At 40.6% G+C, this 16787-nt stretch overlaps 2 pseudogenes; one reads left to right on the plus strand and one right to left on the minus strand.

The window, feature by feature from the left end:
* Positions 1-15098, minus strand: part of LOC136377024 (disintegrin and metalloproteinase domain-containing protein 21-like) — a 43934-nt pseudogene extending 28836 nt beyond the window's left edge.
* LOC136375820 (disintegrin and metalloproteinase domain-containing protein 20-like) lies at positions 134-2418 on the plus strand (annotated as a pseudogene).
* Positions 15099-16787: the final 1689 nt, after the last annotated feature.

Raw genomic sequence — 16787 nt, forward strand, 5'->3', positions numbered from 1 at the left:
GGAGGATCACTTTTCCCTCACTCTCTTCTCTTTCCTTCCCTCACCCTCCCATCGCACCAGTCCCTTTCTGCTTTCACTTTCAGCACTGCGGTTCTGATGGCTCAACTATTCTAACTCACAGGTCTATAGAGGTCTACCCTGCACCCTGAGCAGCTCGGAGGGAGGAACTGTACCAGCAGTGCCTCATAGCCAGCCTGCTTCTGCCCCGGACAGATGGCTCCACAATGACAGCTCCAGAATGACAGTGGGTGAAGCCGTGATGCCCCCCAAGGACACTCTTCTACTGCTGTGGTTTTGGGTGTCTCTGTACATATATGACCACTCTCAGGCCAGGTTCTTTCAATGCATCTCCTCCCAAGAAGTGGTGGTCCCCATGAAGGTGACCAACAGGGACAGAGATGCTAAGGCTCCAGGCTGGCTCTCCTACAGCCTGCACTTTGGGGGCCAGAGACACATTGTCCACATGAGGGACAAGAAGTTCTTGGCTCCCACACAACTCTTGGTGTTCACCTACATGGACCAGCATGCTCTTCTCCAGGGGCACCCTTTTGTCCCTGATGACTGCTACTATCATGGTTATGTGCAGGGGGTCCCCGAGTCCCTGGCTGCCCTCAGTACCTGTTCTGGAGGACTCCGAGGAATGGTACAGATCTTGCTTATGAAATTGAACCAATTAAGTTTTCCGCCACTTTTGAATACCTCGTGTATAAGGTAGATGTACAGCTCCCACCTATGAGATGTGGCTTAACAGAAGAGAAAATAGCAAACCATTTAAAGATGCTAGAGTTGTATAAAGGCACTCTGATGCAAAGATCTTACATGGGCTGTTGGACTCACTATTTCTTGAGCTGGTGGTTGTTGTGGACCACTTTCGATACACTTACTCTCAAATTAATGTGTCAATAGTGCAGCATGAAGAAATTGATGTGCTCAATATAATAGGTCTCCTTTATCAACCTTTCAGAGTTGATGAAATTTTGACTGCAATTGAGGTCTGGAATAAAGGAAACCCATTTCCCACCGATAGCATACAGGACACTCTGGATTTCTTTTTTATTTGGAAGTATACGCAACTTGATGCCCAAGTGCAACAAGATATTGCCCATCTTTCAATGAAAAAATCATTGGCATAAAGGTTGTTCTTGTCTACATTGGAGGACTATTCCAGAAGGTTATTAATTGCGGAGTGGATGTTTTTGAAGACGATGCTCTGTATTCTTTTGCACTTACTGTGTCCCACGAGCTTGGTCATAATTTGGGTATGGTGCATGACACTCAGTGATGTAAGTGTTGTTTCAGGTGGTGCATAATGCATCCCTACAAAGTTCCAGCAACTAAATTTAGCAACTGCAGTTATGGCCATTATTTGGATTATACTATCAGTAATGAGTAATATATTAACCCTCTTCTACATCCAGACAATATTTTTAAATTACAGCATTATGGGAACCTAGCTGTTGAAGAAGGAGAGGATTGTGACTGTGGCTCTATAAAGCAGTGTGAACAAGATCCCTGCTGTCTGTTGAACTGCACTCTGAGTCCTGGTGCTGTTTGTGCTTTTGGGCTTTATTCCAAAGACTGCAGGTTCGTGCCATCAGAGATGGTGTGAAGACAAAAAATTGGTGAATGTGACCTTCCAAAGTGGTGCACTAGGAGATCTCATCAGTGCCCAGAAGATGTATATGTACAGGATGGGATTCCCTGTAGCGAGAATGCCTACTGCTATCAAGAGATATAATAGCCATGACAAACAGTGCAGGGAAATTTCGGTGAAGGTGCAAGGAGAGCATCTCAGCACTGCTATAAAGAAATCAACTCCCAGGGAAACCGTTTTGGACACTGTGGCCTAAATGGCATGGCATACCTAAAATGTAATATGTCAGATATCCTTTGTGGGCGAGTTCAGTGTGAGCATGTGTCAGTAATGCCTAATCTGATAGATCATACTTCAGTACTTCAGCATCAGGTCGGTGACACCATTTGCGGGGGCAAAGATTATCATTTCGGGATGTCCATTCCTGATATCAGTCAAATGAAAGATGGCACAGTGTGTGGTCCAGAGAAGATTTGCATCCACCAGGAGTGTGTCCCTATGGTTCCTCTGTCACAAGACTGTCACCTGAGACCTGCAACATGAAGGAGGTCTGCAATAATAATTATCTGCATTGTCACTATAATGATGAGTGGGCACCACCTTACTGCCAACACAAGGGAATTGGAGGTAGTAAGGACAGTGGCCCACAGATCAGGGACCAAGGACCACAGAGAAAGTTGGGTTCTCTAGTCTTATTGTGGCTTATTCCTTTGGTTCTTTTGTTTTTACGTTTCTTCATTATGCTTTGTATAAAATGTAAAAGCAAACAAAAAGAAGAACTAATGGAGGAAGAGGAGCTAACGGAGAAAAAAGAGGATCACTAAGGCTCCTGCTTCATTGAAAAAAGATCTTTAGTTTTTTAATAATAGAGAAACATGTCTACTACTTAAAGAAAAATTTAAGGATCTCTCGTGTTTGAATCATATTACACCAAAAAATTAGTGAAATGTTCTTGCTTCCTGATCAGTGTTTCAAGCAATATTAAAAGTTCACTTTGCCCTGGCTGGTTGGCTCAGCGGTAGAGCGTCGGCCTAGCGTGCGGAGGACCCGGGTTCAATTCCCGGCCAGGGCACACAGGAGAAGCACCCATTTGCTTCTCCACCCCTCCGCCATGCTTTCCTCTCTGTCTCTCTCTTCCCCTCCCGCAGCCAAGGCTCCATTGGAGCAAATATGGCCCGGGCGCTGGGGATGGCTCTGTGGCCTCTGCCTCAGGCGCTAGAGTGGCTCTGGTCGCAACATGGCGATGCCCAGGATGGGCAGAGCATCGCCCCCTGGTGGGCAGAGCATCGCCCCTGGTGGGCGTGCCGGGTGGATCCCGGTCGGGCACATGCGGGAGTCTGTCTGACTGTCTCTCCCTGTTTCCAGCTTCAGAAAAATGAAAGAAAAATAAATAAATAAATAAAAAGTTCACTTTTTCTGAAAGTCATCATTTTTTTTTAAAGAATTTTTATAAGAATCTATTTGTGGTAAATTGAAAACATACTGGGAGCAAGAGCTCAAACACTTCATTTATGTCTTCAAGTACCCTGGTCAAGTGAACAACAGCAAAGATACATTTTGAAGTTGATGTCGATCAGATCTAAACCTTTTCCAGCCTTTGTACTAAAAGATGTAATGTCTGGGATGTGCTACTATATCCCATTTTTTTATATATAAATAAAATTTTATTTTAATGGGGTGACATCAATAAATCAGGGTACATATATTCAAAGAAAACATATCCAGGTTATCTTGTCATTCAATTCTGTTGCATACCCATCACCCAAAGAGAGATTGTCCTCTGTCACCTTCTGTCTAGTTTTCTTTGTACCCCTCCCCCTCCCCCTCCTTCCCTCCCCCTACCCCCCAGAACCACTACACTCTTGTCCATGTCTCTTAGTCTCATTTTTATGTCCCACCAATGTATGGAATCCTGCAGTTCTTGTTTTTTTCTGATTTACTTATTTCACTCCGTATAATGTTATCAAGATCCCACCATTTTGTTGTAAGTGATCCGATGTCATCATTTCTTATGGCTGAAGAGTATACCATGGTATATATGTGCCACATCTTTTTTATCTAGTCTTCTATTTTTTTTACAGTGATTAAAGCCTTTAAGCAAACTCTTGGCCAATACAGCAAGAATACATAAAAGAGTAGTGTCCTTAACATGTTCACCAAGTCCAAGTTGGCACCAACACCATGCCAAATCCCTGAAAAATGCAACCCAACCCCAGTTCAGTCTGTTAGGAGCTGTCACAGGGAGCAGGAGTCCAGGAAAAGTCCACATCCAGGAAAAGTCCGCATGGCACTGGAATTGTTGTCACAATTCTATACTTTGCAGCTCACGTCCAAGTCCTAATGACTGCTGCTTCTAGCTGGTAATGATTCAGGTAGACTGGAAAAGCCATCTGCAGCATGTGTGGATATGAAGCTTCTGTTCTGCTCTGCCTGGAGAGATGAGACCAGGTTGCTTTTCCCTGGAGCTCTGCGACTGTGGCTTGGTAAAGAGAACCTTGGGATACACTAAGCTGGGTGGCAAAGGTAGATTCAAAATAGAAGTTGGCAAAAGGGGGAAAGAGAGCTCTAACTTAGGAGTAGGTCTAAGCCTGAAATATGAGTGGGGCATTGAGGTAGGAGGAATAAAGGAAACACTATATATTAAACAAAGCAGTAGAAAATAGGACTATCAACACCCACAACAGAGATCTTTGAGGGAAGAATAAAAAACCTGACTATTCAGGCAAGACATAGTTAAGTGGCCCTTGAGGAAATGAGATCAGTTTACCTGCTTCTTGGAAGAAATACCCTAGGCTCATCCACAGTGTCGTAGATGGGGCTGATGGCCCTGGGCACCTTCAGCCTTCAGTGGCAAACCCCAGCTTTCTGGGCAAGGTTAGGTCATAGGTGGCTGGAGCAGGGCTGGAAGAGACTGAACCCTTCCTTAGAGGAGCGAGGGGGAAGCCTACCTTCCAGTGTCCCTCTTCCTCACAGCAGAGGCATGTAAGTCTGGTAGGCTTTAGCTCAATGACCTTCCTTTCCACTATTGAAGCAGGACCCAGATGGCATCCTATGAGACCCCTTTGGGGTGTTGGAGCCTTTAAGGGCGTATCCTAAAAGCTGGTAGTTCCCCTGATCTCTATTGGGCTTTTTCTGCCTCTAGGTATCTTAAAAGCCATGCTCAGAAGATCTCGCTGAGGGGTTTGAGGATCCCCATCCACCTATATAAATCTTTTCCATATATCTGGAGCCATTTGGAAAAAGACAAAACAGTGTTATTAGCTGGATCAAATAAAGAAGGTAGTAGTTTGCAGGCGAAAAAGATTTGATGTCTCCTGTTCATCAGCATTCAAAAGAAATTTAATTTTTTTTAAGTAAAAAGCATGATATGGTAGACCCATAGGCGTTCCAGGATATGACTACCTCCTTTAAAATTTTTTTAAATTGACCTTAAAATATTTGCTGGGTACACTTTAATAATACCTTGACTTTAAAGATTGTAAGAATGGCAAAATACAGTAAATGCTTTTGCTCCATATGCAGGAGTATTTTCAGTTTAACCAGTTTAGGAAATCCAATAATAGAACAATGCATACAGACAATGAGCTCTAACATGCTTAGCAGCTTCTCCTGTTCTGACAGAGATTACTATAAATCCAGAATAGGTATCCATTGTAACGTGGACATAGGACTGTTTGCCAAATGAAGGTATATGAGTAACATCCATTTGCCAAAGTTGTCCTGGTAGGGGTCCTTGAGGGTTAACTCCAAATGAAGGGGCAGTATAGGACCCCTTGGACAGGATTTTCCAATCTGTCGTGCTGCTTCCCGAGAAAGTTGAAACTGTTTACACAGGGCTGCAGCGTTCTGGTGATGAATAGTATGAGACTGAATTGCTCGATCTGTCATGGTTGCTCCAAATAATTTTCTTTTGGGTAGCTTGATCAACAAGGGCATTCCTAGGCCCTGGCTGGTTGGCTCAGTGGTAGAGCATCAGCCTGGTGTGCAGGATTCCCAGGTTCGATTCCCGGCCAGAGCACACAGAAGAAGCGCCCATCTGCCTCTCCACCCCTCTTCCTCTCCTTCCTCTCTGTCTCTCTCTTCCCCTCCCACAGCCAAGGCTCTACCGGAGCAAAGCCACCCAGGGCACCAGTGGCCTCTGCCTCAGGCGCTAGAATGGCTCTGGTTGCAACAGAGCAACACCCCAGATGGGCAGAGCATCCCCTCTGTTAGGCGTGCCGGGTGGATCCCGGTCAGGCGCATGAGGGAGTCTGTCTGACTGCCTCCCCATTTCCAACTTCAGAAAAATACAAAAAAAAAAAAAAAAAAGAAAAGAAAAGAAAAAGGAAAAGAAAAAAAAAGGACATTCCCTTGTTCTAAAGCTCCAGGGAGCATGGAGTGAGCTCGAGTATGTCCTATGAAACATGGAGCTCTATGTTGACATACAAGTCTTTGAAGAAGGAGGAACTGCTGAAATAGTTCATCAGCATTTGCCCCTAAGACAACAGTCTTTATAGTGGAAACACCATAAGTAAATATTTGCTGTCTGTATATAGATTAAAGGGGGAATATGGCAAATGCTGAAAAGCCATGATAATGGCATATAATTCTAGACTTTGAGCTGATTTTAAGTTGACAGTTTCAGTATAAAGTTGTCTATTGATTTGCAAGAGCGATTTGCCATTTAGTGGAAGTTTTTCAGAGCCATTGTTGTTGATCCTTTGAAAAAAGGAACAACAATAATTTTGAGACTCAAAACCTATAAGCTGTAAGGGTCGCCTATGCCCCTTGATAACCCAGGAGGCAACAAGATCAAAATATGGAAGTGTATTCCATGGGCTATTAGATGGTTCAATGTGCCCAAGCTGTAGCTGCTCTTGTACCAATTGAGCAGCTGCCCTAAGTTTCTCCTGAGAAAGTAGCCATTGGTCTACCCATACAGGATTATCTGATTTCCAAGTAATTGGGTCTGCACAATGCATTATTGAGGTAGCAGGAGCTACCAAGGACCCTATGCTAAATTTTGATATCCTAATCCACACCTTCTGGTATTGGGTGCCACTTCTATGGGGGTGAGAATTCCTCACTGTTCTTTCCCTAGTCCCTTGGTGGGCAAAAATCCCTGATCAAGCATCTGAGTACTGACTAAACCATTAGGACTGACAAGCAACACTCCCATATTTTTCAAAACATCACTACCTCACAAATTAATTGGCCATCCAGGGAGCACATAAGGCTTAAAGAATCCAGAAGGACCTTCTTAATTTTCCCACTATATCCCATTTTTGTTTTGCCAGCTGTCTTCCAGGTAGCTATGCCAAAAAGGGACAATAGAGGTAGCCTGGAATGAAGGATGAGGGAAGAAGGGAGTTCAGTTTACTTGATGTGTACTAAAAGTTACTTAGTGTCATTTTGGCTAGGGCCATTCTCTCTGGTAGTTACGTCTGGTTTGGGATTCCAGCTCTGTTAGAACCACCCTCAATCTTCCTTAGAAGTCCCCGGACCTGCTTGGTCATGCTTCATACCCTCAGAGATCTGAGTTGCAGATCTAGGGTTAGGAGGGTGGTCCTCCTCTGAGTTCCTGAAGCATGAGCAGTAGCTGGTCACTTGCCCTCAAAGGGTCTTGGTCCCTGCTCTGCAGAGGATCTCCCTTAATCATCAGTATTCTAATAATAATAGAAACTCAGCTTCTCTTCTTTGCTTCCCTGACACTGGGGTTGGTAAGTGCTTGCAGTAATTACTTCATTGTGACAGTCTGAGTTCTCCAGAGCGGACACCATATTGGAATTTAGAGTGCAAGGTATTTATTAGAGAAGAACACCTGGAAAGGAAAGTGTTCTGAGATGAAGCCAGTTTTTCAGGCAGAGGATCGATTGTTTTGTAGATCTGAACACTCCTTGGCCAACCTGGATGGGCACGGTGAACCAATTATTTCCTGTCGTGTCCTTCCTGCTTGGGGCTGCACTGGCAGGGCCTTCGTGCCCTCCTTATGTATGATGTGTAGGTGTTGGTGGTCCTGGTCCTCACCTACACTGCCCATTCTGTGTGATTGCTTCCTTGAAATTATAAAGTTTAATGAGGGTAAGACCTGGGATTTCTCAAAACTATTTAGAAGAATTAACTGAAATTCCATGTGAATTTATGATTTCAGATTCAACCCTTTTAATACAAATGGAACTATTCATTTTTTAATTCATGTGTTAATTTTGGCGAATTACATTTTTCAAGGCATTACTCTTATTTTTCTCAAGTTTATCATCATAAAGTTGTTCATAATATCTTTTCATTTTCTTCTTTATATTTATGTGAACTCTAATTATGTCTCCTTATTGCTTCCTTCCTGATAATGTCAACTTGCATTTTCTCAATTTTAATCTTTATCAATTTTCTTTTATTTTTTTTATTATTATTATTTTTAATAATTTTATTTTTTTAATGGGGCAACATCAATAAATCAGGATACATATATTCAAAGATAACATGTCCAGGTTATCTTGTCGTTCAATTATGTTGCATACCCATCACCCAAAGTTAGATTGTCCTCTGTCACCTTCTATCTAGTTTTCTTTGTGCCCCTCCCCCTCCCCCTTTCCCTCTCCCTCTCCCCCCTCCCCCCATAACCACCACACTCTTATTAATGTCTCTTAGTCTCACTTTTATGTCCCACCTATGTATGGAATAATGCAGTTCCTGTTTTTTTCTGATTTACTTATTTCACTTCGTATAATGTTATCAAGATCCCACCATTTTGTTGTAAATGATCCGATGTCATCATATCTTATGGCTGAGTAGTATTCCATAGTGTATACGTGCCACATCTTCTTTATCCAGTCATCTATTGACGGGCTTTTTGGTTGTTTCCATGTCCTGGCCACTGTGAACAATGCTGCAATAAACATGGGGCTGCATGTGTCTTTACGTATCAATGTTTCTGAGTTTTTGGGATATACACAGTAGAGGAATTGCTGGGTCATAAGGTAGTTCTATTTTCAGTTTTTTGAGGAACCACCATACTTTCTTCCATAATGGTTATACTATACATTCCCACCAACAGTGGATGAGGGTTCCTTTTTCTCCACAGCCTCTCCAACATTTGCTATTACCTGTCTTGTTAATAATAGCTAATCTAACAGGTGTGAGGTGGTATTTCATTGCAGTTTTGATTTGCATTTCTCTAATAACTAAAGAAGATGAGCATCTTTTCATATATCTGTTGGCCATTTGTAATTCTTCCTGGTAGAAGTATCTGTTCATGTCCTCTTCCCATTTTTTTATTGGATTGTTTGTTTGTTTGTTGTTGAGTTTTATGAGTTCTTTGTAATTTTGGATATTAGGCCCTTATCTGAGCTGTTGTTTGAAAATATCATTTCCCATTTAGTTGGCTGTCTGTTTATTTTGTTATCAGTTTCTCTTGCTGAGCAAAAACTTCTTAGTCTGATATAGTCCCATTCATTAATTTTTGCCTTCACTTCTCTTGCCTGTGGAGTCAAATTCATAAAATGCTCTTTAAAACCCAGGTCCATGAGTTTAGTACCTATGTCTTCTTCTATGTGCTTTATTTTTTCAGGTTTTATGTTTAGATCTTTGATCCATTTTGAGTTAATTTTAGTACAGGGGGACAAACTTTAGTCCAGTTTCATTCTTCTGCATGTGGCTTTCCAGTTTTCCCAGCACCATTTATTGAAGAGGCTTTCTTTTCTCCATTGTGTGTTGTTGGCCCCTTTATCAAAAATTATTTGACTATATATATGTGGTTTTATTTCTAGACTTTCTATTCTGTTCCATTGGTCTGAGTGTCTATTTTTCTGCCAATACCATGCTGTTTTGATTGTCGTGGCCCTATAATATAGTTTGAAGTCAGGTATTGTAATGCCCCCAGCTTCATTCTTTTTCTTTAGGATTGCTTTGGCTATTTGGGGTTTTTTATAGTTCCATATAAATCTGATGATTTTTTTGCTCCATTTCTTTAAAAAATGTCATTGGAATTTTGATGGGAATTGCATTAAATTTGTATATTGCTTTGGGTAATATGGCCATCTTGATTATATTTATTCTTTCTAACCAAGAACAAGGAATATTCTTCCATCTCATTATATCTTTTTCGATTTCCCTTAACAATGGTTTATAGTTTTCATTATAAGTTCTTTACATTCTTTGTTATGTTTATTCCCAAGTATTTTTTTGTTGTTGTTGCAATCATGAAGGGGATTATTCTTTTGAGTTCGTTCTCAAATGTTTCATTGTTGGCATATAGAAAGGCTATTGACTTCTGTATGTTAATTTTGTATCCTGCAACCTTATTGTATTGGCTTATTGTTTCTAGTAGTCTTTTTGTGGATTCTTTGGGGTTTTAGATGTATAGGATCATATCATCTGCAGAAAGTGATACCTTTACTTCTTCTTTTCCGATATGGATGCCTTTTATTTCTTTGTCTTGTCTGATTGCTCTGGCTAGAACCTCTAGTAACACATTAAATAAGAGTGGAGAGAGTGGACAACCCTGTCATGTTCCTGATTTAAGGGGGAAAGCCTTCAGTTTAGTGCCATTTAATATGATGTTAGCTGATGGTTCATCATATATGGCCTTTATCATGTTGAGATATTTTCCTTCTATACCCATTTTGTTGAGAGTCTTAAACATAAAATTGTGTTGTATTTTATCAAAAGCCTTTTCTGTGTCTATTAATAAGATCATGTGGGTTTTGTTCTTTGTTTTGTTGATATGGTGTATTACGTTAACCGTTTTACGTATGTTGAACCATCCTTGAGATTCTGGGATGAATCCCACTTGATCATGATGTATTATTTTTTTAATATGTTGTTGTATTCGATTTGCTAGTATTTTGTTTAGTATTTTAGCATCTGTATTCTAGCATCTGTATTCTTTATCAATTTTCTGTATCCCTATGTGCCTATGCAATAGGGCTTGTTTTGTTTTCTTAATGATCTCTTCTAGTAATCACAATATGCGTGATTGGGGCTTCTGTTTGCATAAGTTTAAAGTACTTTATAGTCATTGAAAAAGACCCTTTTGATCTTTGCTGCAGAAAATCATTGAATTAAATGGGAATTTGATTTGGATTACCACCCTGCAGCTGTTACATGGTGGCATTAATCTCTTCTGTTACATTCCTGATATATTAGTGTTCCTGTTTCACTGTGGAGATAGGTGAGTATGGGGGAAATTTTTAGGGCTTCTCACTTGGTCTTTTCTGCCATAACTCTTAGAACCATTATAAGGATGCAACCATCTTCTGAGTTTATTTATTCAAGAGCCAGAGGAATTACCACAGAGCGGGTTCTACAACCTTTTGACCCACTGTGAGATGCACTTGGATCAAGATTTTACTAATTAACATCATCTTTTTCATGAGCCATTTTTGGATTCTGTGGTGTTTCTGTCTGGTCAGACCTTGCATCTGATAGTCTTCAAAAGATCTTAGTAGTCTCCCTTTCTCCACTGTGTAGTTACTCTGACTGGTATATGTATATCCATTTTGGGGGACAAGTTGCTTTGAGAAACAAGGGAATATTTATTGCATGTATTTGTGGTGACATTGCACAGTGCTTTCTGAAAGGTACTTGGTTTTTCATTCAATTGGCAGTTGGTCAATGATTGACCTGATTCAGCATTTAAAAATGGGCAAGAGATGTCCATTGCAGAAGTTGTCATCAGTCTACTGACCACCAGGTTTTAATTTTTTTTTTTAGTTGTATAAGACAATAAATCCACTCATTGCCTTACCTCCTATATCATCTCTAGGAGAACCAAAATTCTTAGACATGACTCCGATATACTTAGGTCAGTTTCAGAGTTTGTCATTCTAGTCTTATTGTCTGTTATAGTAATTATACCCACCTTGTTTCTAATAGTAAGGGCTACAACCTTTCTTTTTTTTTTTTTTTTTTCTATTCTGGAATCTTTTCAACTTCGTTGATACTTGGGAGCCCTGTTCTATAGCACCCTGTCTTGTCATCAAACTGGCCTACAGAGAAAGCCACCACTGAGGACCCAATGATGACTGCTTTTCTCTGACTGACTAGTGCATTTCTTGCAGCTTGGGAGAAGACATTCCTTTAGGACCTCTAGAGAAACTGGATCAGTGCTGGTTTCCCTGGCCTTTTTTTAATAGCCCATTCTCACATGCGTTCTACCCTGAATAGTCTGACCCCAAAATTTACTTCTCTGACAAAGTAGTTCTAGCATCTCCACCTCTATTATTATAGCCCCCAACATTTCCAAGCCTCAACAATGTAATAATTCCATCAGAATGTTAAAAAGTAAGCTCTACACATTTTGCAAGAATGTTAAATCATGAGAACCCACTTATTAAAAAGTCTTGTCTATTTATCCTGAAACAGTCACCTCAGCATCTAGTCTCTGTACTTCTGGCTCCTGATGGCATATGTTAACCAGTTCCCAAAGCTCTCTTGATCAGTGATCCTGTTTCTTTCATACTAAGAACTGTCCTGACCCAAGTTGTTGGTCTAGATGTAAGTAAGAGATGTTAAGACCAGATCTTTAGGAAGATAAGCGTAATGTTTGGTTAAACATGGTCTCCAAGCAATGAGAGCCTACTCTCCTCCAGCAAAGTTTGAGGAGTGAGTTCTGTTGGCCCACGGTGTTCAGGATATTCTCAGGATCCAAATTTTGTTTTATTTCTACAAGTAAGAGAAGGTGAGATAGAGAGACATACTCCTGCATGTTGCCGTGACCAGAATCCACCCAGCAACTCTTGTCTGGGGCTGATGCTCAAATCAAACAAGCTATCTTCAGCACCTGAGGCCAATGTATGGACCAACTGAGCCACTCACTGTCTGTGGGAGAGGAAGAGAAAGAGAAGTGGGAGAGGAAAGGGAACAAAGCAGATGATTGCTTCTCCTGTGTGCCCTGACTGGGGATCAAACCCAGGACGACCTCATGCTGGGCTGACACTCTATCCACTGAACCAGTGATCCAGGCCCTAGGATTCAAATTTTCAAATGCAGCTAACTCAAATTTTTTTGTTTTAAATCTCAGGATTTAAATGAGGAAGTTTCCAGGATGGGCTACTGGGGTCATCCCCTGTGGACTCTATAAAAAGTTATGTGAAATACACCTTTGGATAGCTCTAGATAATACCTCTAGTTTTTACATGGGAAAAATACCAGAACTCTAAATTCAGTAATCTTTATTAATTTGCATAGTTATAACTGGTCTGGGGTATTATTTTCAGCAGTCTATAGAATGAGATTCTCTTCCAACATGGTCATTGAGGTCTTGGAACTTTAATACCATGCTAAAGTTATTTTATCTGAGCATGTCATTTTCTTTATTCATCACTTCTTCACTAGTTACCTAACTTCATAATTTTATATTTCTAATTCAAACATGAAAGCTATTGTATAAGCCAGGGCACCACTTCCGTCTGTATCTCAGCTAACACACCATTTTCATCAGAGGAAGCTGTCATTATTGAAACCTGAGTGGGAGCTTAAGTGAGAGTCTTAGTTCCTGGTGTTGTAACACACCAGTGGTCACCAATCCACTGGCCACAACTATGAGTCCTGGTTGCCTTCTGACAAGTAAATGATCTAGCTCTAGATAGAACAGTGTGCAAAACAAAAACATCCCTGCCCTCACGGAGAGTATATTCTGGTATTCAAAAAAATACTCCAAGAAAATACTGAAACCGCTAAATTAAGGCAAAGAGAACAGATAAACATGGCTAGAAAACACAAAGAGAACAGAGCCAAGATTATTTTTTTCCTTGAGAGAGCAAGAGAGAAAGACAAGGAGAGGTGAGAGACCAATGAGAAACACCAACTCATAGTTGCAGCACTTTAGTTGTTCACTGATTGCTTCTCATATGTGCCTTGACATCTACCTACTTTAAATGATGTATCTCACTCCTTTTCCCTGACAGTGTTCTCTTGCACCATGGAGGACTATCCAAAGGTGTATTTCACATAACTTTTTATAGAGTCCACAGGGGATGACCCCAGTAGCCCATACTGGAAACTTCCTCATTAAAACACTCCTTTTTGTGCTTCCAAATAAATTAAACCCACCTAAATCATGAGCATCTTCTGGGCACTGATGGGATGTCCTAGTGCACCACTCTGGAAGGTCACACTCACTGATTTTTTTGTCTGCACACTGTCCCTGATGGCATGAACTTGCAGTCTTTGCAACAAAGCCCAAAAGCACAAGTAGCACCAGGACTCAGAGTGCAGTTCAACAGACAACAGGGATCTTGTTCACACTGCTTTATAGATCCACAGTCACATTCCTCTCCTTCTTCAACCACGTCATTCCCACAATGCTTTGGCATGAGGACATTCCCTGGACTTGGAGGATTGTGCAGACATGATCCCTGGTTTCATGTGGTTTTGGTAAAATCTGCATAACTGCACTTGGTGAATCTTTCTGCTGGCACTCTGATAGCATTCATGATGCAACCACTTTGCTCACATGAACAGAATTCTTCATCATGCCGCATACCTAAAGTATGACCTGATTCATGGGCCACAGAGCGGGCACAAAGAGACCAAGGGTCTCCTTGGAAATTATTAACTCCACAGTCAATAGGAGGATGACATATTCCTGCAACATAGGCTATACCAAGTGTACTCATAAGTGAATTTTTAATGAAAATATGTGCGGCATCATATTGTAGCCAGGAAAGTCTGATTTGTTTCCACTGAGTAAAATCCTCCAGAACCTGCTCTATGCTTATCATTGGGAAAACATTCTCATGGTTCCAAATCTCAACCCCAACCAAAATCACATAAGTACCCAACTGCTGATAGATGGAATCCACTATGGTATTAATAAAAAATACATCCTTCTGCACCTTTGAGAAGTTGCTTTCAGAGTAAATGAGAAAATTTTGGTCTACCACCACAACCAGCTCCAGAAACCATGAGAGGATCCACCAGTTATCAGTAGAATATTGTTTCCGAGTTGTATTCTCGGCTTTTACAAATCCCAATTGTTGGTGTGCTATTTCCTTCTTTGTTAAGCCACATTAATAGGCAGGAACTGTGTCTCATTAATGTTTATCTTATAAATCAGATGTTCAAATGTGGTAGAGTGCCAAATGGGCTAGATTTCATAAGCAAGGTTATTTATTTGTAGCATTCCTGGAAAACCTCCAGAACAGGTACTGAGAGCAACCAGGGACTCATGGAAGCCCTCAACATAACCATGATAGTAGCAGTCATTAGGAACAAAAGGCTGTTCTTCCTGGAGGGCATGCTGGTCCGTGTAGGTGAACACTAGTAGGTGTCTGGAAACCAAGAGCTTCTTGATTCCCATGTGGACAATGTATCTCCAGCCCCCAAACTGAATGCTATAGGAGAGCCAGCCTGGAGTCTCTGCACCCCTGGCCCTGCTGGTCACCTTTAGGGGAATCACCACTTCTGGGGAGCTGAGGTGTTTCACAGACCTAGCCTGAGAGAGGCCAGAAGGAAACACAGATACCCCAGGCCAAAGCAGCAAGAGAACAACACTCATAGACAGCCTGGCCTCACCAGCCACCATTATGGAACTGCCATGATGGAGTCAGATATACAGAGAAAATGAATGGGAGACACTCTGAATCTGGCTCTTCCCTCTAAGCTGGTCATTATGTAAAAATGACCTTTAAGGATCTGAGTCCCAGCAGAGTTGGCCAGCAGAGTTTCTGTGCTGAAATTGAAAATAAAAAGAGGGTTAGGAGAGAAGGTGGTGGGAATAGGTATAAAATAGTGGGAGTGAGAAAATACTGGATATTAAAAAAATGATTAATGAATCACAAAATTAGATTTGCTTTCAATAAATGATGTTGGGAAGGAAGAAGTTATAGCTAAGAGAGGATTGGCCTGTATTGGTAATTGTTGCAGTTGGATGATAGGTACTCCTCTTAACATTAAATCTGAGAAGACTTGCATAGGAGATATGAAAATGAAGATGCCTTAACTACTAATAATCTCCTGGACTTTGAATTTATTCCTTGTCAATATTTCCTTTACACTGATTCAAATTCCTTTATATCTATTTGTATTGCTTTCCCTATGACTGCTGCAGTCTTTTCATTTATTTATTTTTTATTTTTTTGATGACCAAGGAAGAAAGTTTGAGAACCAAATTCAATCCTAAACCTCTTCACAGAGCTCTCTATATCTAATTCTTAAACTGGAGATTCAACAGAATTTACTTCTTTCCCTAAAGCTCACTCTAGAAAAATCTAGTTCTCAGTATTTCTATGTACCTTGTGATCCAGAGTCTGGGCTCTCATTCTCCGCAGCCCACAAAGTTTTTTCTAAACCATTCATCCTGCTACATTTGACTACACTAATTTTTTAACTTTTCTTTGCACTCTTCCATTAACCACTCCCTGACATTCTGTTATAAACTTCAAAGCCTTTGATACCTGACTGATACTTATTCTCCACCCAAAAATCGCACCTTCCTCATAAATGATGATAGCAATTATATAGACAATTCATCTGAAAATCACAAGCATTTTTCAACATTTTTTAAACTTTTCCAATTCAGCTTTACGGTATTTCAGTTTACCCACTCACTATCAATCTATACCTTGATGTCACCAAATGAAACAGAACAAAACCATTTTTTACATCCTAACAATTTACCAATAATTTTAATCCTTCCAGCTCTCCCTTACTCCTGCTATACCTATTTCTCAAACTCAAAGAGAACCCAAATACTTTTGTCTTCCATTATGTTTCATTTCTCTCAATCTCATGCCCCTCTTCAATTTTATTCCAATTGAGACTAGGTGACCAGTTTTATCACTTCAACCACTTTATGCCCAAATCTTTAATCCCCTAAAGCTCTATAATAACACTAATTTGCAAAACAAACACAACTGGTTTAATTCTGCCATGTACTTTTTCTATTTCACTATCAAAACACCCATACACCACTAAGGTGAGAATCTCAAAACAATGTGTTTGTGAAAATCTCAAAAAGGGAATGTATAATCAGAACTGGAAATGGATGGAGGTGAGAAGTCAGCTGATATTTCAAACCCTCCCATGCCATTTTCTTCTTCTCTTCATTCATTCTCCAGGCCATTATGTTTACACATGCCTAATATTCTGAACTCCTCATTAATGTATAGTGTCAGTAGTCAGTAAATTCTGATTGCCTTTCTGTCACAGAGGAAAATAGTTGACCAAGTAGACCTCATCTTTTTCTTTCTAACATACAGTATTTAAGTTTGTA

The sequence above is a fragment of the Saccopteryx leptura genome, chromosome 6, assembly GCF_036850995.1.
Source record: "Saccopteryx leptura isolate mSacLep1 chromosome 6, mSacLep1_pri_phased_curated, whole genome shotgun sequence".
NCBI classification, from domain to species: Eukaryota; Metazoa; Chordata; class Mammalia; order Chiroptera; family Emballonuridae; genus Saccopteryx; species Saccopteryx leptura.